Consider the following 25,474-nt stretch of genomic DNA (forward strand, 5'->3'; position numbering starts at 1 on the left):
GTACAATTTACCAGAATAGAATGAGGTGAAAGTATTCTTATAAAGCAAAGTCTCTCTCTTGCATGTGCTAGTTTCATTGGCTGCCTGACCTTTAGAACTTAGAAAAGAACACACCGGAATGGGACCTGCATATTGGCTCATGCTTTGCATATTTTATGTGGCTATCAGGCCATCTAATGTTAAAAGTTTCTCCAGGGGGAGTTTCTAGGAGGAGAAGGAGCTGTTCCAATATTACTTTAAGCAGCACAGTTTCGGGTTGTTTTAAAGCCATTTTAAAACAACAACAACAACAACAAAATAGACGATTTATAGCAGCAGAAGGTACCTGATCATGAGGAGATAACAAAACTAATGGATAGATTTTGCAAGTAAGCAACATGGGAAAAGGTAGAAGGCATAAGTAAGTTTTTAATTCATATCTATTTATGCACTTATTCATCTGTTTAATAAAAGAGTCTATCAAGAGGCTGACATGTGCTAGGTGTTTTGTTTTTTGAGACAGGATCTCCCTTTGTCACCCAGGCTGGAATACAGCTGTGCCATCTCAGCTCATTACACCCTCCTCCCCCTGGGCTCAAGCGATTCTCCCACCTCAGTCTCCTGAGTAGCTGGGACCACAGGTATGTGCCACCATGCCCAGCTAATTTTTGTATTTTTTGTAGAGATGGGGTTTTGCCACGTTGCCCAGGCTTGTCTCATACTCTCAGGCTCAAGCGATCCTCTGGCCTCGGCGTCCCAAAGTAATAGGATTACAGGCATGAATCACTGTGGCTGGCCAATTTAATCATTTTTACATAGGATTTACTGTGTGCTGAGTAAGGCACCTAACATAATTTGAGCAATGGTGACATTAGGTAAATGCCTTTAGGTAAGAAAGAGAACCCTATCTACTGAGTAGAACAACTCAAGGTGTTATGTAAAATGAGAGATAAACAAAGGAGATTAGAGGGGTTTTGCATAATTAAATACAAAGTTGGATGGTTTAATTTTCAAAGATTTTATTTAAGGTGATTTTGTATAAAGGTCTGTGTAAGGCTGACTTAGCTAGCAACTAATTGTGGTTTTCTACAGTGGCAAAACAAAAAATCTACTTTCAAATATATGCTTTTTTTTTTTTTTTCGAGATGGAGTGTCGCTCTGTCACCCAGGCTGGAGTGCAGTGGCACCATCTCAGCTTACTGCAAGCTCCACCTCCTGGGTTCACGTCATTTTCCTGCCTCAGCCTCCCGAGTAGCTCGGACTACAGGCACCCGCCACCACACCCAGCTAATGTTTTGTATTTTTAGTAGAGACAGGGTTTCACCGTGTTAGCCATTCTCCTGACCCCGTGATTCGCCCGTCTCAGCCTCCCAAAGTGCTGGGATGACATGCATGAGCCACCACGCCTGGCTATTTTCAAACGGATGCTTTGAATGAGCAAACCATCCATTTATCATGCAAAATGAAACACCATGGGTTGGATGTCTACCTGTGGCAACATTGTGCCAAGCACATTACTCAATTTCCAATCCAACAACCTGAAAGTACAAAGTGTTTTAATCTAGAGATGATGCACAAGGCTCAGAGGGGTTAATTGTCCAAGGTCACATAGGTGGGAAACAGCAAAGTCAGAGTCTGCTCTCCAGCACCTCTCCCTGCAAAATGTGCACTCTTTTCATTACTGCGCCATTTCCTGAAGGGTCTCTTGCAGAAAGCTGGTTCCATGAAACTTCCTTTAAGAATTACATTTAGTGGCTGGGCGCAGTGGCTCATGCCTGTAATCCAAGCACTTTGGGAGGCCAAGGCGGGCGGATCACAAGATCAGGAGTTTCAGAGCAGCCTGGCCAATATGGCGAAACCTCATCTCTACTAAAAATACAAAAACTAGCCGGACATGGTGGCGGGTGCCTGTAATCCCAGCTAATTGGAAGGCTGAGGCAGGAGAATTGCTTGAACCCGGGAGGCGGAGGTTGCAGTGAGCCGAGATCGCACCACTGCACTCCAGTCTGGGCAACAGAGTGAGACTCTGTCTCAAAAAGTAAATAAATAAATTTAGTAAAAGGTACTTACTGTGTTCTCTCTTCAGAGATTCATAGATACAAGTCAGTATATTAATGGTTCTAAGAAATAAAACTTAAAGAGAGAAAAAAATAATTTGGACTAACTGGCTAAGTCCGTAAGTCGTTAGACTAATGGCTAAGTGGCATTTCTAACACTTCTTTGACCAAAAACACTTCTTTCTTTATACTATTAAGTTTTACAAACTTCATCTTTCTCAGCTGCCTCAGCAAATATATATCTTCTGTTCCCCTAGTCTTGTCCAAAATAGAGAGGAAGACTTCAGGAAGTCCCAGGAAAGTGAAGTCACAGCTACCATGAAACTCACAGTTGTAGACTGCCTTCCTGTGGATGAAGCCCTTTCCTTTTATTTGTACCCAGATGTCACAATAATCCTGTGAAAGTCACTACTCGCTTTAAGGAAAAAAAAAAAAAAACTAATGCAGAAACAATCTCAGAAGGCCAATTTAGGAATTTTTGGCTATTTAAGCCTAAATTTAAATGAGGGATTATAATCATTTTAGGTGTCCCTGGACGAGAAGTCAAATTGTTCATTTTAAAGTGAGAAGTTTCGTGTGGGTTCTCTGTCTCTTTGTTTCTCTCTCTCAATATTTTAAATTCATGTGCATTACCTGGGTCTTGCTGGTGGGAGATGTTTGATTTTTAAGAAGAGCACCGTAGAGTGTGTTCGGTGCATTTCTCAGCAAATCCAGCCTCCTCTCCTTACAGTGTTGGCTGCTTTTACTCTTAGTCACACATAAGAGAAATGGTCATGTGTCACATCAAAGCTGCCTGGGGCTGGAGATGAATGTGATATGCAGTTCAGAGACGTCCAGAGCTCCCTGTGCCTCCCAGCCCTCACCACGGGAGGAAATGCACCTATTTTCTTTCTTCTGCGGAAACAGCCATGCGTACCTGCCTGCACCTTTATCATTCTAGATGCCAATGAGGTTGCCTTTAATGCTGATTAAGTCTTCCCTGAGTTGAGACAAGTGATTAGCGACTACGCACTAGTGAGAAAGAGGGTCCACACACAGAATCCTATAAATATATCTTGTGTTTCAGCCCAGCAAGTGGTTGCTGAGCGTGACTCACGGTCAGGTCAGTGATTTTTCCTGTTACTCTGCCATTTGCTTTTCTTTTCTATTTCATCATTTATTTATTTTCTTTTTTGAGACAGTCTCGCTCTGTCGCCCAGGCTAGAGGGCAATGATGCAATCTCGGCTCGCTGCAACCTCTTGCCTCCCTTCAAGTGATTCTCCTGCCTCAGCCATGTAGCTGAGATTACAGGCACACGCCACCACACCTGGCTAATTTTTATATTTTCAGTAGAGACGGGGTTTCATCATGTTGGCCAGGCTGGTCTGGAACTCCTGACTGCAAGTGATTCACCTGCCTGGGCCTCCCAAAGTGCGAGTATTACAGGTGGGAGCCACCAAGCCCGGCCCGCTGTTTGCTTTTCTTTTTCTTTTCTCTGGCAAAGTACCCATTGATCTTTTTTGATGCAGTTTAGCACTGTGTCATGTTATTGGATGGCAGAGACGAAGTAAATTTTAAGACTGAAGCCGGTTGAGAGGGATTCATCAATAAAATTGAAAGTAGCTGTGCTGATTTATCTACGCTTTCCTCTGTACTGTCAGGACACATGAGAATGTACCCATTCTCATGACTCACCCACTAGAGGAAATGTGTGACTTTAATCCGGGCATTTAAACTCTCATCCCTTTGTCTTGCGGAGTTTTTCTCTTGCATTTTTAATCAAGTTTTGCTATTTGTAAAATTAAAAGGCTTGTCTAAAACTTTTAAAGGCCCCTCCTGCCTTTTTCTCTGATTTCATAAGCAATGTGTAAACCCCTATTTTTGTTTGAATGATGTGATGCTTGTTTTGGGAGTCATAGTAATTTAAACAAAGCATAGAGTACAGTGGTTCTGAAAGCTTATATCTTGCAAAAACGTAATTTGAAAATTTGAAAACAATAAGCTTATAGATGAAAGCATGAAGAAAATGCCAGCACATTTACCACAGGGTAGGTCTGATTCAGCCTACAGGTAACCAAGTCAAATGCAGAAAATGATATCTGAACATTGAGCAGAGGTAAATTGACTTTGGGAGGAGGACGAAGGCATTCTCGTCTTGGGACCTGTATTTGATCTTGGAGCACAAGGTGCCTGGGTCTGAGCTACATCTTAGGTCCAGGTTTATGCATCTTTAAATTGCACTCTTAATTAACTCTTCTCCAGGTGAATGATGTGCCGTGACAGCACTTCAGCAAAATCGATGTGGTGCTTTTATCTCAATGACAAATCAGATAGTATTTCTGGGTCAGTGTAGTTCATCATATATCAATACATTTCAGTCTGGTTTCTCCTTTTTTTTTTTTTCTTTTGCTAAAACTTTCTCATTCTGCGGTGGCGGGTGGGGGGGATAAAAAGAACAGACTTCCATGCCAGCTTATTGCTCTCACACCATCCTCTCGATTGTCACATATCCAGAGGATTTACCCACCCACCAGTTTGCTGCCATCTAGGTGGCCTAATAGCTGGCAGAGCTTCTGAGCTGCAGAGAAGCATCCAGAATGCAGAGAAGGCGGTGCTTTGTGATTGATGGCTGCTGCTGCCCTTCCCATGAGGCTGATTCAAGCCAAGGGAATGTGTTTGCCTTGCTTCAAAGACATGGTCTTTCCTAATACAGTCTTGCTTTACTACACCACTGGTGGTGCTTCTTTTTTTGTTTCTTTTTTTAAATCTACGTAATCCTGTTTTGCTGAGGAGCTTTATTAATAACTTCTGAGCATTCCCTGAGTAATCCTCACAGAGCATCTATATGCAAGATCTATATCGCATGACACAGTTTAAAGCTAGGCAAACTGAGGCACAGGCAGAAGAGGGAATCAATCCCAGACCTCCAGGTAACAAGCTCAGAATGTTGCTCCCCAGGCCTGCTTGCCCTTCTCCTGGTCCAGGAAATACTAAGCAAGGTGGATTTCCTCAGGAAGCCGCTAGGCAGCATAGTCTAATAGACTGCCTAGGCTCAAAGCCTGCCTAAGTCCTATTCTGCCTGTGTGACTGTAGAAATAATATCCAGCCTCTCTGTGCCTCAGTCTTTTCTCTTTTTTCTCTTTTTTTTTTTTTTGAGAGGGAGTGTCGCTCTGTCGCCAGGCTGGAGTGCAGTGGCGCGATCTCAGCTCACTGCAACCTCTGCCTCCTGGGTTCAAGCGATTCTCTGGCCTCAGCCTCCTGAGTAGCTGGGATTACACGTGCCCCCCATTACGCCCAGCTAATTTTTTATATTTTTAGTAGAGACGGAGTTTCACCATGTTGATCAGGCTGGTCTCCAACTCCTGACCTCGCCCACCTTGGCCTCCCAAAGTGCTGGGATTACAGGTGTGAACCACCACACCAGCCGCCTCAGTCTTTATCAATGAACTAGGGATGATATTAGCACATGTGAGGCGCTGTGAGCAAACGTATGCCAAAAGCTTTGCACAATATTTGGACACAGACAGCGCCTCCTAAGGGTTTACTATGCCTGTCTTTTCTCCACGGAGACAGGAATATCCACCTCTTATACCATAGCCCTGTGGGGAAAGCAAGACCAGACCCCGAAGGCTCTGAGGCTGTCCTGGAGCTCTGGAGACGAAGGGAGTAATTTTGAAGCTCCCTGTGAAACCACAAAGATCTGTTTAAATCCAGGCTAGCTCTTCCTTCCATCTACATAACCTTGAGTCATTTGCAAAACTGTCTTTCTCTTCTTACTTTTCCTTTCTCAACTGGTATTTCATGGTCAGTTTGATGTGAGTCATATTCCCTAATTGCGTCACCCCCAGAACTGCCCAAATCTTTAAGACAGAAACCAGTACCACTGAGATGACCATGGGCCAGAGCTTCCCTGAATCTCTGGGACCTTCTGCAATATCTCAAAGGCATGAGGAAGCTTCCCACAGGCTACTGGAGGCGCTGTCTTTGGCTTCCTCTGCCTTTAGCCTCCACCCCCACCCACCTGTTCTCACCTAGTTCGTCCACCCAAAATGCACAAGGACACACGTGCAAGACTCCCATCTCCTCCCTCGAAAACTCACAGTGCACCCTCTACGCGCACACACACACACACACACACACTTGCACAGATCTCTAAGCTCAGACTTTCTGTGATTCAGTTCCATTAAGGAGCTACGATGTTACTGTCCACCCCCCTCTCATCCTCTCAGCCCATCTCCTGTTCAAATGTCAAGAGTCACTTACTGTCCACACAACTTTAGAGAAATGTCTTTCCTTTCCTGAGCCTGTTTCTACATCTATGAAATGGCGGTAGTAAAGCCTGGTATATGGCACATTTTGAGAATTAGATGAGCTAATAGTATGCCTGGTATTTGGCACATTTTCTTGATCTGTTTGGGCTGTCACAACAAAATACCACATCCTGGGTGGCTTAAACAACGGACATTTCTATCTCACAGCTCTGGAAGCTGGAAATCCAACATCGAGGTGCAGGCAGAGTTGATTTTGGTGAGGGCGCTCTTCCTGGATTGTAGACGGCCGCCTTATCACTGGGTCTTCATATGAGTTTTCCTCTCTGTACCCACAAAAAGAGAACTCTGATTTACCTTCCTTCTTTTACAAAAACACCCATCCTACTGGGTTAGGACCCCAACCTTGGGATTTCATTTAACCTTAATTATCTCCCTAAAGGCCCTGTCTCCAAATCTGGTCACATGGGGGATTACGTCTTCAAACTATGAATTTTAAAAAACACAATGCGGTCCATAATATACATCATAGGGGCGCAGTGACATTTGCCCTTACCCTTTCTGAGCTTCTCCCGCTCCCTGGAAGCTCCTTGGTGTCCGGTCTTTAAAGCACGTGTGTGCGTCTGCCTCATCTTGGAGTCCTGCTCTCAGTGCGGCCCATGGGCTAAGAGCACTGTAGCCCTGCTTCTCACACAGGGCCAACCTCTCAGGACTGGAGTTCTTTGTGCTCTAGAGAGCATGGCCTGTGCTATTGATGCCTGCTTCCCTGTGTCCAGAGACAAAATTATGACGAGTTTAATTTCAAGGCCTAACTGGCTTTTATTTGCAATTCTAGAATTAGGCAACGCCTCATGCTATGAAATAGAATGGATGCTCTGCTGAGCTGAGCAGAGGGAGCTCGCTTTGTGGGCAGGAAAGGGCTGAAGAAGGCAGAAACAGGGAACACAAAGCAGATTGGTCATTTCAGAATTACTCTCCTCACAGGGTTAAAGCTAAATGGACTTCCTTAGGATGCACACTCGGGTAAACTGGGCTCCTTCTGACTGGTTGCTCTGAAGCTCCTGTTGTGTGGAAGACTGACCCATTTCCAAGTTCACTTTGATTATGTAATACTGAGCATAAGTGGCTCCACTCTGGTTTGGCCTGGTCTGCTGGGGCCTAGTGCAGGAGCTCAGTCTAAAACAATGGCTTCCCATAAACTTTGTTTAACATGAGCCAGTCATCCTCTCAACTTCCTGCCACTCAGCCAGTGACTACCTGACTGGGGTCCCTGGCCAAGCAGATAGATGTGTGCTCCTTCTAAGCTCTACCTTGTTGCACCCCTAACCTGTTCTCCTTCCAGTCGATGTCACCCCAAATAAACGAGGCTAGTAGGCACAGACCCCACAGTCACAGATAGGTCCCTTAGGTCCCCCTGCAGGAGATCTCTGGTCAGGCAGGCAGAAATTCATTCATGCCCATGAAGGGCTTGGATCAACACTTTACACATTCCGAAGTTTCCACTATTTCTTCCAATCAGGTCTGTTATTTTGGGTCCTGTTGCTCCTTCAGAAGAATAAAAGTATGAGTCCATGGTCACTTCTAGCTCAGCCTGTATCTGACCTCAGTCTTCTATTACTGCCTGTCTATGTTGAGCAAAATAGTTGAGATACATACATATTTAAGCAATCAGGGAAATTTGATCCAAAAGTTCAATAAATATATAAAAGCCTGTAAGAAAGATTAATGGAAAGATCAGGTAATAACATGAGACAGCTATGAGAAGTATTTTCTGTGTTGAAATGTTCATTGAAGAAGCTCGTATGGTAAAAATATCAGTAAGGCTCAATCACCATGAGATGAGCTTAGACATATGCAGACCCGCTAAATCAAAATGAGATCTTTTTGTGAATGTGTTATTTGTAGTGAGGCTTGAGGCACAGAGCAGATGAGAGGTGTCTAGGAGCTTTTCTCCCTGCCAGTCATCTTCTGGTTTTCATGGAAGAAGAGGCGATGTGATTGCTCTGGAATTCCGTACTTCCCTCCCCACAGCATTGCCCCACTCGTGGCTTTATTCACTGACCATGATTTCTAGACACAGCCTGTCCAACCGGATGCCTGGAGACTACTGGCCGAACCTGTGCTCACTGGGCAGTGAGAAGGTGGGTGAGGTCACACTCTGTGTTTACCATGTCGGTGAGAGCTCCAGGGTAATTCACACTACCCATTTCTGAACCCTCAAGCCCAAAACAACTGTAGACCACTTCTCCTTTACCCTCAAAAGATTTGCTGAAATATCAGCTCACAATAAGGCATATTAATGGGAGAAAAGTCTTTATACATTTATTACTACTGTGCACACAGGGAGAATCACAGGACAATTACCAGTATCCCAGTGGGGCACATATGCTTATATAGGCTACTTCTTAGGGAAAGGGAGGTAGGAAGTGTGGGTGATTCTAGGCGGATAGTAAATGATTTTCAGGGGAATTTAATGGACTTGAGGAACATACAGTGGTCTGGGGCAAAGTCTGTTGGGGCCACAGAGAAGATGACGGTTTGTGACAAAAAGTCTATCCAGATATGTTAATCTCCCCTCCTGTGAGATGTGTTCAGTTGATGAAAACTTGGAAAAAGAACCAGAGGTTATTGTTTTCTTCTATGGTAGGTCCAGATTTTAGGCAAATAAGGGAAGTTCAGAGAACAATCTCATCCTATGCTTTGGGAGAGATGTTGATGGGGGGAGAAAGGTGATTAGAGAGACTTTGAGATGTTTTTTTTTCAGTACAGTGTATACAAAGTGCCATATTTTGGGGTATTGGTTTGTGAGTCCCTGCAACAGGAAGATGCCAAGTTGGTCTTCAAGACAACAAAACAAGCAAGCAAAAGTTGTGCCCTTGCTGTTCTACATTCCAGAAAAAACTATGCATTTCTTGAAATAATTTTATTAGTACTATCCAGAGAATAACCATCATATGAATATATCAGATTATATATGCCCCAAATTGCACATCTATTATGTATCAATAAAAAATAAATTTTAAAAAATGTTAGTATTTAAATTTATATATTGTTCACTAGGGGCTTGCACAATATGGGCATTGAGTGAGATTTCTTTTTTTTCTCTCCTTGCTTATCTTTCTCTTACACTGACAAACAGAGTGCAAACTAGGAAAGGTATAATCTTGCATGATGTATGTGGGTGTATTATCCTCTTGTGATGTGCCACCTGCAGCAAAAATAACTACATGTTCTGACTTCATGGGTTCAGTGGCCATCCCAAAGCTAGAAGAAAGTATTTGTGGTACTGTAGTTTTTTAAAATGCAAAAGGCCTGTTAACTCTATGGTGTTTCCAACATCCAGGATAAAGCTGACCAACACTTTCAATGAAGCTGTTGAGTCTCTAATGAGCCATATACACATTGATCTCTGTTTTTTCTGACATAAAAATGGCATTTGTAATTTGTGCCTCAGTTAATGTACTTCAGCATAAAGGGTAGATATGAGCTGTGTCCTAGAAGGCAGGGCAAAACCACCTTGCTTTCTTTACTTTGACATCATTGTTGGTCTTTAAGTGACTCTCTAGTCACACATCCATTATCAGGATATTCCCAGAAATTCTCTGATGCACATTCTGATTGCCCCCACTTTCCAGTGGGACATACACCACTCGGTGCAGGCTGGGAAATAGGAACCAAGTGGCAGGGGCCCCAGGGATACCAGTCTCCCCGGCACTAGGATGAGAAATGAACCTTCACCATGCACATCAACACACAATTCCTTTTGGGATACAAAGTCATCACATTGGAAACTACTTTATTGAAGCTTAAATTTAGCTGGAACAGAATTTCTAAATTCCACAATCAGAATACAGTTTTCTAAAACTGTACTTGGAACACTTGGAAACTGATATGGTTCGGCTGTGTCCCCACCCAGATTTCATCTTGAACTGTAATCCCCATAATCCCCACATGTCAAGGGCAGCACCAGGTGGAGGTAATCAGATCATGGGGTCAATTTCTCCCATGCCATCCTCTTGATAGTGAGTGAGTCTCACAAGATCTGATGGTTTAATAACTGTCTGGCATTTCCCCTGCCTGCACTCACTCCGTCCTTCCACCCCATGAGGAAAGTGCCTGCTTCTCCTTTGCCTTCCACCACGATTGTAAGTTTCCTGAGGCCTCCCCAGCAATGCGGAACCGTAAGTCAATTAAACCTCTTTCCTTTATAAACTACCCAGTCTCGAGTATTTCTTTATAGCAGTGTGAGAACAGACTAATACAGAAGCTAATAGATGAGCATTAACAGAAATATTTCTGGATAGAAATCTAATCCACTAAATGATAATCTCTTTCTAAAAGTATGGCCCCACAACCAACACAATTACATAGTAATTAGCAACACTTGCCCTTTTGTAACCAACAAATGGTACCCATAACTTGGTTGTGATGCTGAGATCCCTAGAGTGTCTTATAACTTGGGTTGTGTTTCTAAAACAAGGATGGAGAAATAACTTAAAGATAGCTAAATCGAGTACTCCAAATTGCAAGAGAGCTTTTCTACTTTCTAGGGATTGTGTTACTTGTTTAACCAGAACATCCAAAGGTGGATGTGCGGTGATTATGATGGTTTATCTGGCATGAAATGTGAGCATATTGAAGAATCCTTATTCTACATAAACCAAATCAATACTACTTCAAATAACGTCTACAACTTGAAAAATTACAGACACCGAGTTAAAAATTTAGACTGAGACCCAGATCTCAATCCAGGAAGGTAAGTTTCTGCTTATATTTAAATAAATTATCATAACCCCAGTAAGCACAGAGGTCCCTTTTATTTAACCCCATGTTGACCCTAACATGCAAGGCAAAGAATATAGTTAATAAAAGTTAAGTTTGTGTTATGGACACTAACATCATTGCTGAATAATGAGACATGGAAAAGGGTTTTTCATTAAATTGTGCCTTTGTGGAGCTTAGGCAATTTGCAACGTTTGCATCATTACCCAAGTAATGTAGGTACTTAGAGTAACAATGTTACAGAAGGAAACAGAAAAGATACGTGTGGAGACCCAAATCCAGCAGTTGTAATTTCCCCACAGTCACAAAGTGGCAAAGAAATAGACTAAAACCCTGGTCTTCAAAGAAAGGCAGAAAGATGTTAATATCAGAAATAATTGTTCTCCAGGTACTCAAGAGTTCCAGGCTGAAATTTTACAAACCGATGGTAGACAGTTTATCACAGATGTATGCCAAAGTGAGTGATTTATCCTTGCACATAACCTAATAAGCTCTACCATTTGTGCAGCATTTTATAAACTTTAAATTACTATTTCCTACACTGTCTTAGCTGGTCATCAAGAAAGCTCAATGAGAGAGGCAGATAAGGTAATATCCCTTGGGAAACTAAGCTCAGAGTCAATGACGTAATGATATTCAACTAGGAATATAGAAGACAATAGCCTGATAGAATCATAGAGAAGAGACCTCCAGGTACCATCTAGTCAAGCCTGGTGTCTTGAGCAGGATGGTATCTAATATGCCCAAGACAGTTGACAAGACAATTATGATCGATTCCCCCAGCCTCGGTCCAGAGAGGCCACCTGTGAGATACCTGGGACCCAGCCAGGCTTCTCCTTGTTTCCTGTGCATTTTGTTCATTCAGGATTGGGACCATAATGCCTTCATCCCTGATCCCCGCCCTCTCAGCCACAACTCAGTATCGAGAGAAGGATATATCATCATCGATTCTCTAAAATATGTTTGATTTAATCACTTATTAATGCACTGAAGTCATCTTTCAGAAGTAATTGTAAACATAGGCGAAGGATTAAATCCATGCTTTTTCTCATCAGGAAGTGGTTTATGTGAGATTTTTCCAATAGGAAAGGCCAAAAAAGCGAACAACTCAATAGCACAGAAGACCCTTTTGTGGTGTCTTTTTTAAGTAAAATGACAAACTTGGGGAAAAAATAGTTTTCCAAAAGGAATTAACAAGAAAACTGGCAAGCAGATAGAATGTCAGATGATGCTAAAACAGTGACAAATGCAGTCAAGGAAACTATAACTGTGTAACTGTGGGCGGAATTAGATCAGACGCTGACCTTTCCCAAACACCTAAAGAAAACAGCTCTCGAATAATTACTGTTGAAAGGAGCCTGCAAGGTTCCCCGTGTGCCTGTGGCTGGGACTCGGGAGCATGTGCGTGACCATCTGCTACCGGGCACAGAATGCCAGGCTGCCGGCGGTGCCCTCTGTCTCGTTGGCGAGGCCGCATTTCACTCCAGCTCCTCATGCCATCGTATCACACATCTTTGTTCTCTCCTCTAAAATATAACCACTTGTTTTATATCTTGAATGTAGCATAGAGAAGCTTTGCAATTTTATCACCAAAGATGCCATGGTGTGAGCCACGGCAGAGAACAACAGTCAGCAAATACATGGATCCTCTTCCATTTAGGACCAAAGATTACAGAAGGTGGACTCAGTGCCTTCAATCGAGGTGTTTCAACGTGCAAATGTAGACTTCTTCCCTTGCTTGCTGTATAAGACAATCCAGCCCCCAACTTCCATACTTGAAAAATGCCAATAGAATTTCATTTATTGCTGGCATATAATCACAAAGTTAGGTGAAAATGATAAAAACCTCTTATCTACAGATAAGCAAAAGATAATTAATGAATATATTGATTCTTTTTCCCTGTAAGGGGGAAAAGCAGTCAAAAACAATTTGTATATCTATAAATTAGAATCATCTTTGTGTTCCCTATATCCTTAGAATTATGATTATCTTAACAAGAAAATACCGACCAAAAGTGAGCCTTGTAAAACAGAATTAGCTATTAAGAACACATCTAGGGTAGAGAGGAAAACAATTAACATCTATTAAAATACTCACCAGTTATAAAAAGTTATAGTAACATAGGACAAACTAACACAGGTATTGACGATAGTTATAAGCAAAATCCTAACCAAGGAGATCTAGTGGCTTTGCCTGAAAGATTCTTCCTCCTTAAAGTATTTCACATCCCATACCTTTGTTATTTCTTTCAGCTATTCCAATGAGACCTGATTCCTTCAAATAAAACCTGCAACTTCAGCCTTCTCAACTTTAGCCCATCTTCATCAGTGGCAATCATCCTTGGCAGTTCATGCATTCATTCATGTATTTAACATACATTTATTGAGCACCTGCCAGTGCACACGCTGTGATCGGCACTGGGTTACAGGGGTGGGCAAAGCAAATTGCTTCAGGCCTGCCCTTACGGGACCTACAGTCCAGTGGATGCCTTTTTAATTCTGAGAAATTCACAATTGCTTCATTGTAGCGATTGCTCTGTGAAAACTTTACAATCATAGTCATTAATATTTTATATCAATTCACTAGCATTCTTCTCATCTATTCAGGCCAGCACTATCTATTCTAGCCTAAAGAACACCCCATCCCTGCTCCGCCCTCTACATCATTTATTTCTCAACTTTTATGATTATTATATGCACAATACAAATATGCCAAGCACCCTCCCTCTCTGTTTGCCTTCGAATCTTATCTCTTGGTACCTTGAAAGTGCTGCTCAATAATTCCATCTTCTATAAAGTTCTCACTTGATTTCAGTGATTCCCACAGTACACTCGGCACTTACATACGGCTGTAAGTTCTCGTGTATGTATGTTATTGTCGTTCTGTGAGTTTGAGTTTTAGAATTACTGACGATGTGGGCCGGGCGCGGTGACTCATGCCTGTATGGGAGGCCGAGGCGGGTGGATCACGAGGTCAGGAGATCAAGACCGTCCTGGCTAACGTAGTGAAACCCCGTCTCTACTAAAGGTACAAAAAATTAGCCGGGCGTGGTGGTGGGTGCCTGTAGTCCCAGCTACTGGGGAGGCTGAGGCAGGAGAATGGCATGAACCTGGGAGGCAGAGCTTGCGGTGAGCTGGGATCGTGCCACTGCACTCCAGCCTGGGTGACAGAGCAAGACGCTTTCTCAAAAAACAAAAGAATTACTCATGATGTAACAGATACGCACGTTCATAGCAGCATTATTCACAGTAGCCAAAAGACGGAAACAACCTAAGTGTCCATTGATGGATGAATAGATAAATAAAATGTAATGTGTACATACAACGGAATATCATTCAGTCCTAAAAAGGAAGGAAATTTTTTTTTTTTTTTTTTTTTTAGAGACAGTGTCTTGCTCTTTTTCCCAGGGTGAAGTGCAGTGGTGTGATCATAGCTCACTGCCGCCTTGAACTAACTCCTGGGTTCAAGTGATCCTCTTGCTTCAGCCTCCCAAAGTGCTGGGATTTCAGGTGTGAAACACTGCGCCTGTCCAGGAAGGAAATTCTAATACATTCAACAACATAGATGAACCTTGAGGACGTTATGCCAGGTGAAATCAGCCAGTCACAAAATGACAAATACTATACGATACCATTTACATGAGGAACGTAGAGTAGTGGAATTTGTGGACTCCAAAAATAGAATGCTGGTTGCTGAGAACGGGGAGGAGGGAAAATGCAGAGGTATTGTTTAATGGGTAAAGAGTTTCAGTTTTATAAGATGAAAAATATTCAAGGAAAGGATATATATCATTGCAAATATTCTTAATGCCACTGAATTTTACACCTAATGGTTAACATGGTAAATTTTATGTTACATGTATTTTACTACAATTTTTAAAAAATCTTTTATAAAATCACATATGCTCATCCCCACCACCCTCGCTCCTCATTTGGTTGTAAGGAATTTAAGAGATGCTGCATTTTGCTATCTTATAGTCCCTGTTGCCATTTGTTCTGTAAACACGGGAAACATTAGATGAGTAAATATGCTCGATGGGCATACTCGAATATGACTGCAAAGTGACTACCTAAGAGAAAGAGAGAGAGAAGCAAGAAAGTTCTTCAGCATCAGTGCATCTCTGGTTTCAGTATTATGTGGCAGCCATGTTCTGGAGGAAACCAAGGTCAATGTAGCCTAGATTTCAAGGAGAGGACTGTGGCAAAGAACCAAATATGCAAAAAAATTACCTTAATCTACAAGAAAGGAAAAATGAAAAGTATCGGGAAACGTAATCACTGGAAGAGCTACAGGGTTAATATGGGAGGAGGGCACTTTGTTAAAGAGATTTTTGATAAAGGGTAGAAGCAAACACGATCCTGAATGAGAAAAACCTGTGAGCAATGTACAAAATACGGATCAAATAAGATGGAAGAAAATGCCTCAATCTGTTGAGGGAAAATGCAGGAAAAGATCATTTCTACAATAGAGGAAAAGACATGAACCAATGAAAATAATAATATTTCTTTCCAGGCCAACACTAAACATAAGTTGCAGAGCTGGCCTGTGGTGGAACTCACAAGTCTTATTGGCAATATATGTGAGGAGACAAAAAGCAACATATGGAGAAATACAAAAATATACTCCCTAGAGATACTGCCTCTTCAGATGTCAAGAAAAACCTGGATGAAATGAAGCAAGAGTGGCACGCTGCAAAGTTACAAATTCAAGGCCACCCACAGAACCAAACATTAACACTTAGGTAACTTGGTACTGAAATAGTCCCTTTCTTTTATGACTTCAGTTGAAGACTCTAGGGAGGGAAAACAGAGACGTTGGATCATTCTATGATGCTTAATGACTCCACCATTAAAAACAGGAATCCAAAGTGGGAGAAGGAACTGACTCCTTGCCTGATTTCTGTCTCCCCAGGTGGAGCTGGTCTCTTGGGCAGCCTGACATCTGGTCCACTCCTCTGTCCTATGCCGGGATCATCATGACCGTAGAGATTACGTCACTGTTTTGCATCCTTGTTACATAACTCAGTTCCTGGTAGATTGTAAGTACACAGAGGTGTTTTTTTAAATTAAAAAATGGATGACTGAATAGAAGAATGGACAAATTGCCTTTTTGTATTCTGGCCACTGTTGATTAGTTGTGTGACCTCAATTAGGATATTTTAACTCTCTGTGTCTTCGCTTCCTCATTTACATGTTGAAGGTAATGACAGTTCCTACCTACCGCACAGGCTTCTTGAAGATTAAATGGCATAGGGTGGGTAAAAGGTTTAGATTAGTGCCTAGAAATAGCACATTTCACTGAAAATTACCTATTACTCATATTATTTTTGCTAAGAGATTGTATAAACCTAATAAGCATCATATAGTTTACTATGCACAGATAATTTTTAAATCTTATAAATACAAATTTAACCCGCAAAAAAAAAAAAAAAAAATCAACATAGTTACCACCTAACAGTAAAACGTTACCTGTTCATGAATTCATTCGAGGCAGTAAATCACATTGAACTGCAAATATTTTTACAGTATCTAAGTATGAAATACTAGAACACCTTTAATGTATTTTAAATTAAAAAATCATTATAAAGTGCAGCATGTAATTCTTTACATTCTTTTTTCTAACACATGGGAGACAATTTAACTTTGTGTTTCAGATTTCTGTTCTTATCATAAATTATTTATTCCTCATTCAACACATATTTATTAAACACCTACTACATTCTAGACACAAGGGAGGCAATGGTGAAGTAAACACAGCTACTGCTCCCTTTGAGATTATGTTTCTGTTAGGAAAAACAAATACACATACACAAATAGACACACAAATACACACGTCAACACAGAGAGATACACATATGTACACACACGGATATTCACACAGAGATATAGACACATATATACATACGTAGACACACACAGTTACATACACATAGATATGCATACACGTAGATACACACATTCATAAATACACACAGACACATGCACATAAATATACACGTATATATACATACATATAGATATATACACACATATATATACACCTATATAGGTACACACACATAGATACACACACAGGTGTATATATACACACACTTGTACATACACACACATACACACACAATGTTGTGGGACCATAACTGGCATGAAGAAAACTGATTACAAAGGGTAGAGCATGAATAAGATGGTTTATATAGTGTACTCAGGGAAGGACAGTCTGACAACATTTAAGCAAAGAACTGATTGAAGTGAGGGTGCTCTCTGGGAAGGGACCACGTCAACGAAGACAAATGAGGAGGTGCAAAAGCCTGAGGTGGGAGCATGTTTGGAGCAGTCCAGGAACAGCATCGATGCAGTACGGACAGAGAACAGTGGGCAAAGGGAGAGGGGTGTGAGATAAGATTGGGAAGGCAGCTGGGAGCAAGAATATCAATGCAGATTTTGCTCTAAGAAAATGGAAGATATCACAGGGATCCTGTGCTAAGGAATGATGTGATCTGGGTTATGTTTTGGAAGTGTCACTCTGCCTGCTGTGCAGACAGCGGATGGAAGGAGATCTAAGATGAACAAAGGAGACCACTTAAGAGACTTTCAGGAGGTGGTCATGGCTTGGACTAAGATTTGGGGCAAATTTAAAATAGAGCCAAAGGGACCTGCTGATGGATGGGATGCATTACGAGGGCTAGATCTGTGACTTTATGTGACCCGCTGCAGCAGGTGTGCAGACACTTGCTTTCTTGAAATGTGCTTGATGTTGCTTTTGTTGTTGTTGTTATTGTTTTTGCTTTGTTTTAATTTCTTTCCATCTCTGTGATTAAAGCAGACTGAAGTTCATGAATCTCTGTGCTGAAGTGGATTGTTTAACTGTAGCTATGAGTAGCACTGACATTTCTAAGTCTAATTCCAACAATGGGAATTGTGGCCTTTCTGAGCTTCAGTTTCCTCAATTATAAAGTAAGAAAACCCGCTAGCTTTGCAAGTCTGTACCTCTCCTACCAAAAGCTATGGTATTGTTGTCAGTTTGGTCAAAGGCTTTCCCAGTTGGTACAGCCCCCTGGGACAGGGAAGGAATTCATTCAATTGACTGCAAGAAGTGAATTTTTTTTTGTTTTTTTGAAAAAGGAAGGAAATTTTAAATTTTTTTATGTTGATTGGCTTGGTTTCCATTGAGATCAAGGATTATTCCAGCAAGTTGAGAGTTATAAAACACCAGCTATCTGTTCCCGTATTTTATTTTCCATACTAAAAAAGCGTGTGTTTTCAGATAAATTTCAATTTATCAATCTTTTGTGTTTCATCTTATAACAGTTTTACTAAAAATTGTTTGACTCATGTGGTCTTCAGGTTGGGGAAGGCTAGGACAGATGGCACTGCAGAGTGGTTAAAGCAGGGTCTCAGAGGCAGACTGCCTCGATGTGAAACCCAGCTCTGCCACTTACTGTGTGATCTTGGGAAAATTACTGGCCCTCTCTGTGCTCAATTTCCCTGTCTCTAAAATGAGAATAACAGTAGTACTTCCCTCAGAGCCTCAGAATTGCTGGGATAATCAAATGAGTTAATGTCCAATGAGCACTTAGAACATTGCCTGACACATAGAAACACCAACTAAGAGCCCCTTATAATTATTATTTTTATCTCTACTCAAATACTGTACCTACCTCTATTTTTAAAGAATTTGAAAAATACTTGATATTTGAAATCTCTGCGATTATTTCAAGGAATTTAATAGCAAAATGATACCTGGGTCTTGGAACTGTCATTTAGGATGGACCACTTGTGAAACGTGCCTTTTTAAAACATCGTGGATTTTCAAATCTGAAAGAACTCAGTTCATCCTGCTCTGCTCATTTAGTGGTCCTAAGTATTTGTGGAAATTCTTTCTGAGCTTGTATTCATACATCTGTCAAATACAGATTAACTTCTTGAGGTTGCTGTTAGGACTAAAAGAGATAATACATGCAAAGTGCTAGAAAATATATTAATATTACATTCTTTACCTCTCCACCCTCAGTCAAAATTTGTGTGACTTAAGCGGTGTATGTGAAATTTAACATGATGCCTTCAGGATTCAGAAAAGAAATGAGGATTCAGAAATGAAATGTCTGTGGAACACGCGTGGATAAGAGTTGCTTATGGCCGGGCGTGGTGACTCACACCTATAGTCCCAGCACTTTGGGAGGCTGAGGCGGGTGCATCACGAGGTCAGGAGTTCGAGACCAGCCTGGCCAATATGGCGAAACCCCATCTCTACTAAAAACACAAAAAAACTAGCCAGGCACGGTGGTGCGTGCCTGTAGTCCCAGCTACTCGGGAGGCTGAGGCAGGAGAATCACTTGAACCGAGTAAGCGGAGGTTGCAGTGAGCCGAGATTGCACCATTGCACACCAGCCTGGGCAATAGAGGGAGACTCTATCTCCAAAAAAAAAAAAAAAAAAAGAGTTGCTTACAAGAAAACAAGGCCATTCATGGTGACATTGTCCCTGTGAGCAAAGAGGACCAATGATGTCCCTGAGCTGTGGACACCACTAGCCTCCTATACCCAGCCTCTGCAGGACCACCCTACAGCCTCTCACCCCACCCCCGGAACAACCACATTTTTGACTGGTGGTTCCTCAGTCTCCTAATTTCAGAACATTTCATACCAATGGGCTTGAGGAGGTGGAAAGTTCCCCTATTCATTCCATGAGATTTTCAAAATTGGCTTGCTTTGTGTATGGGATTTTTATTTTTTTAATATGGACTTTGTATTTTAAAAGTACATTTAAGAAAGGGCAGTGCCATATAACATTTCGTTATTATTGACTACTTTGTCACATGTCACCGAGAGGTAAAAGCAGCATTGCTTAGAAGAAAGAGCACAGCCCAGCGAGTCAGGACAACAGGGCCAACCCGAATGCACCCTCACCAGTCAGGAGACGCTGACTCGGTCATTTCCCCTCTCCGTTTTCTTAACTCTAAATGGAAGATATTGAATGAGATGGTTTCTAAGGCCTTAATTCCATCTATAATCCTTTGATGTATGAACACCAGAGGAAGCTCCTGGTGGTCTCTCCCCTTGGGCCTGGACAGAACAGGAGAATGGCCGACTGCTGGGCCTTCCTCAGAGCCCTCTCTGCCAAGTGCCTTACCAACGCCCTCTTGATCAATTAAGGGAACACAGCGTCAGAATACTGGAAGGAACCATTTTTCTTTGACTTGTTTAATACATTTCTGTTTCAGACCCTATCATGGTAAGTGTTCTGGCCATTTTAACAGACATAAACAGAAAAAATGAGAACTCATCCTCTAATTTTGTCTGTGGTTATAGAAAGAATATCAAACAGACTGATGGAACTGTTGGGAGTCTTAAGAAAAGAGATAGTTTGTCGTTTCAAGCATAGCCTGGCAAATATCTGTCCTCTGCAAATTAAGTCAGAAGTTCAATTGCACATGTGAGGCCGGGGGCTGCCGGAGCCGGACATGTAAGGGCCATGTGGGAGGGGAGGATCCTTGGCCAACAGCATTCTGGAATACCACTGGCTAAGTGTCCTGGCCATGAAATCAGGTGTTATAGAGATTAAAGCCAGTATTTGTGTGTTTTATGAGGAATTAGGCAGTAACGCTTTTAAGCAGTTAGAAACTATTATTTTCCTCCTAGAAGCATCCTTTCCAAAAGGCAAACAGCCGCTAGCACGCTTTATGGGATGTGCTTTCTCTGTGTATTTACCGAAAGACCATCACACTTTTGCCTCAGTTGTCATGCTCATTTTTTGGTTTCTGACCTTTATGGAAATGAAGAAAATAATTAACTCTGCCTGCTTGTGGTCTAGGACAGAAGCTGTCACTGCATGTTTTATGGTAAAATCGCTTGAGAGGAAGCAGCTGCATGCGAGCCTGATGGTCCCGCCATTGTACGGCCGGCCCCCTGATTTCTGGAGGAGGTCATGCTTTTTCACGGGTTCACGGCCAGCCAGTTACCTTTTGTCACATTTTTGTTCTTCCTTTATAATTCTGTCAAACTGAGGCGAAAAAAAAAAAAACAAGGCCGGGCGCGGTGGCTCAAGCCTGTAATCCCAGCACTTTGGGAGGCCGAGACGGGCGGATCACGAGGTCAGGAGATCGAGACCATCCTGGCTAACACGGTGAAACCCCGTCTCTACTAAAAAGACAAAAAACTAGCCGGGCGAGGTGGCGGGCGCCTGTAGTCCCAGCTACTCGGGAGGCTGAGGCAGGAGAATGGCGTGAACCCGGGAGGCGGAGCTTGCAGTGAGCTGAGATCCGGCCACTGCACTCCAGCCTGGGCGACACAGCGAGACTCCGTCTCAAAAACAAAACTGCCACAGTGTGCAGAAAGCAAACTGGAATCTGGTGCTGCCATTAAGCACATCTGTATTTCCACGGCAAAGTGTGCAACTTTGAATGACTTTTTCTTAGCAAAATCCCTAGTGTTTGTCTTCGTTCTTAGAAAGGGAAGCAGCCTCCACTATAGTCATTCCTTACTTGAACATGCTAAGAAGCCCTCCCAGCCTTCCTTAGCAATAGAGAAACTCTTACCGGGAAGGGGTCCTGATCCAGACTTTAAGAGAGGGTTCTTGGATCTCACCCGAGGAAGAATTCAGGGCAAGTCTGCAGTGCAAAGCAAAAGTAAATTTATGAAGAAAGTAAAACAGTGAAACAACAGCTGCTCCATAGACAGAGTAACGCATTCCCAAGAGGAAGAGGAAGAACACGTTCATCCTAGATGCAATACGTGTTTATATACAGAATCAAAAAAAAGATCACGGGGACATGCTGCTCTGCTACATGGGTTTGTGATAAAGGATTAATTTTCTTAATTACTATATTTTGCACGTATCAATATTATTATCTTTAGAGCAAAATTAGGAATGCTTCTGTTCTCAAGATATTGGGATATCAGGACACTCCTGAGTCTGGCCTGTTTAGTAAACGTCATCAATCTGTTCCCTTTACCATAAACATCCAGAGGCTAGGAATGCCTAACTTTCTGGGAACACAACCCAGCAGGTCCCAGCCTCATTTTTCCCAGCCCTCACTCAAGATGGAGTCGCTCTGGTTCAAACGCCCAAACCATCATTCTGAGTAAACTATCGCAAGGACAGAAAACCGAACACTGCACGTTCTCACTCATAGGTGGGAACTGAACAATGAGAACACCTGGACACAGGGTGGGGAACATCAGCCACCGGGGCCTGTCATGGGGTGGGGGGGAGTGGGGAGGGATGGCATTAGGAGATATACCTAACGTAAATGACGAGTTAACGGGTGCAGCACACCAACGTGGCACGTGTGTACATATGTAACAAACCTTCATGTTGTGCACATGTACCCTAGAACTTAAAGTATACTAATAAAATTTTTAAAAAAATTTAAAAAAACAAACCATCTCTGGAACCATTGTGCAGATTTCATAAGCTACAAAGCTTTGTCTCTCAGTCCCCACAGATATTTTAATGAAGCTGTTCTTCAGTACTGACTTGAATTTGGGGTCCACCTCCCTTGTTGTAGGTATGGGCCAGCCTGGACCAGAGGTTAAGCTGACTTGGTCACTTCCTCTAGAAGTAAAGCTTTTTCCTTGCGTCAGGTCTATATACGTCAGTTCTTTCTCCGCTTGGGATAGGATCTTTCCAAGCAAGCTCCTTGACCGCTCCTGCAAAGAAACCCTGGCTTTGTCCTATGACTAGGATGAATATAGTCTAGACTCAGGCTTGACGTCCATGGAAACCAAGAGAAGAACCAGGTGAAAGGAAGAGTCTCTCCAACTCCTCCAGGTGGTGACTTTCAGAGGAACATCTTCCTGGGTCACCTCTTATCCTTTGGCCCTCACACTACATCCCAGTGGAGGTCAAAACCAGGACTCAACAAAAGAGGCTAATACTCTCAGACCCGGGGGTATTCGTGGGATTTTGGCCTTTCCCCAGAACCTCACTGTTACCAAGCACAGGAATTCCTGCACGCTGGCTGAGGAGAACTAACTTTTTTATTAATACATTTCCGAGGAGGGGACAACCTTCCATGCATGCTGTTGATAACTGAGTGTAACAGATTCCCTGGTGGACTCTGAAGGCTCTGGCTTGGGATTACTTTAGCCATAAAACTGCCTCATTACCAAGTGCTTCTGGTGCTTCTGGAGCTCAGCTCCCTTGGAAAGTGTCCAAATCAAAGCTACCTTTATACCATACTCCTTTGTGTCCTGATGTCCTGAATAGTGAGATTATCGGCTACACCCACCTGCTCCTGCATTTCCTTCCTGCTCAATTTAAATAAACAATGAGCTGTTTTTCTTCTTGACTAACAGCCAGTCTATACAACAGCAGCAGGAAGATTACTTTCTATCTGTATGCAAATAGATACATAGCTGAGTTCTCTCCAGTCCCCGGGAAAAGACCCTTCTAACTAAATGACTTATGCTTCTGTTTCTTCATGTATAAAATTAGTGGCTTGGTGCTAAATAACCTCAATCCCCTTCTGGCTGTATACTTCCACGTCTCACACACACACACACACACACACACAAACTGGGGAGGATAAAATTTGCACACACTCAACAATTAGAGAAAAAGCAAAGTAGTACGTGTTTAAACGTTCAATAAATACTCAACTCCCTACTATGATACCCACGTTTCTTCTCAACTTAATGTATTTTTTTTGAAACAGAGTCTCACCCTGTCCCCCAGGCTGGAGTGCGATGGCACGATCTTGGCTCACTGCAGCCTCTGCCTCCCAGGTTCAAACGATTCTCCTGCCTCAGCTTCCCGAACTTGGTGAGGGGCTTATTCTCTCTCCCTGCACCATAGACCTTTAGGCAATAGAAATACCCACCCACTAAGCAATCCCCAAAGCATTCTACACTTACCTGCTCCTGACAGCCAAGTTCATACAGTCCCCACTGATCCAAATGCTCTTTATCCTTCGACTTTAGGTGATTCCCACCCAGTCTTCAAAGATCTGCCCAATCATCACTCCCCCTGAAGGCAGAAAGTCTGGCTATCTTTCTGAGTATTCATGGCCCCTTGCTCAGACCTATAGCACAACACTTGAAGTACAGTAGCATGGCTTACTGTGTATGCAGCTGCCTCCACCAACTAGGCTGAGAACTGTTCAGATTTCACTTTTTTCTACCCTACAAACTAGTACCACACTAATTGTAACAAAGTTCTCAATGATATTCACTGGGTATACCTTGAATATATTTTCTTAGGGACATTTTTTTTACATAAACATGTTGAGGCTTACGTTTAACACATACACTCAGTTGTATGTCTAAAGTCAGTGGTACAGGACAAGCAAATGGAAATATGGGTGAGCTTTGGTTCTAGGCGAATTAGTTCATTTTCATTACTTGGAGATTCTAGAGGATCAGTTTACTGAAGATTCAGGTAATGGGGCTAGATGTCAAGGGACAAGTCATATTCTACCTTAAATTGCCATTGTGATTTAAACATGTTTCCCCCTTTAGCAGTGTTTTGTCTAGCAATGATTAAATTATAAACCACATGGATATCTCGCTGGCCAACAGGAAACTGGGCAGATCTTCAGTCTTTCCGGATCCTCCGTGCCAGCATCATTTTACGTCTTTTGTTTGAAGATGAACAGAGCTGGCTCTGCCTTTCTTCCTTTCTTTCCCCTTTTCTTATTCCTTCCTTCAATGAAGACACTAAGCATGAATCTTTTAAAGGTTTCTGTAGTCCTTCCGTAAGCAACTAATGAATGCCCACTATGTTCGCTGCACAACTGCAACACAAATAGGGAAGGAAAAAGATTGTTTGGGCAATGCTGTCGAAGAGATTCTTTTTTCACTTGGAAAATGATTATTTATTTAACAACATTTCTTGACTTTCTTCTATGTGCAAAGGCACTCTAAGAGACGGAGACTGATAAGGCTTGGTTTTCGACCATCAAAGCCTTTCGAGGTTTAAACAATGGTTTTCAAATTTCAAGTCGTGAAATCAACTTAGTGCATTAGGAAGAACGTTTGTATTTATTTCGAATGGCATAGAATAGAAGACATCCAAGTACCTCCCACAGAGTGAGGTATTATCACATGAAAATTATTTCTCCGTGTATGTGTGTGCACTGGGTCACAAAGAAAAATGTGTTTATTTCCATAGGGCACAGTTAAAAATTTAGAAGCCTGCTGATTCAGAAGAATGAACGAACATGGACCTGAATTACCACATTTTAGGTTTTAACAAATTGAGTGGAAGTAGGCGTGGGGGACTCAATGTCAAGTTAATAAGCATCAAAGATCCAAATTGCCAACATTGCATCATGTCCTTGCCGCTTCTTTTGAGTTGATGGAGATACAGTTGTAGAGAAGAAAAAGATCCATGCTATGTGTGTGCCGGCACGGATGGTATTTTATGGGGATGCAGCTGGCTGCAGATTCCAGCCAATGACCTGGTGTGACCTCT

At 42.3% G+C, this 25,474-nt stretch overlaps 1 protein-coding gene across 4 annotated transcripts in view; it reads left to right on the plus strand.

Moving 5' to 3' along the window:
- Window positions 1-25,474, plus strand: part of CHRM3 (cholinergic receptor muscarinic 3) — a 519,207-nt gene that overhangs the window by 414,719 nt on the left and 79,014 nt on the right. For all 4 annotated transcript variants that reach the window (XM_031659808.1, XM_017953451.3, XM_017953441.3 and 1 more), the window contains one exon: window positions 15,979-16,105. The gene's annotated coding sequence lies outside the window, so the exon portion shown is untranslated. The remainder of the gene's footprint in view (window positions 1-15,978; window positions 16,106-25,474) is intronic.

The sequence above is a fragment of the Papio anubis genome, chromosome 1, assembly GCF_008728515.1.
Source record: "Papio anubis isolate 15944 chromosome 1, Panubis1.0, whole genome shotgun sequence".
In the NCBI taxonomy this organism is placed as follows: domain Eukaryota; kingdom Metazoa; phylum Chordata; class Mammalia; order Primates; family Cercopithecidae; genus Papio; species Papio anubis.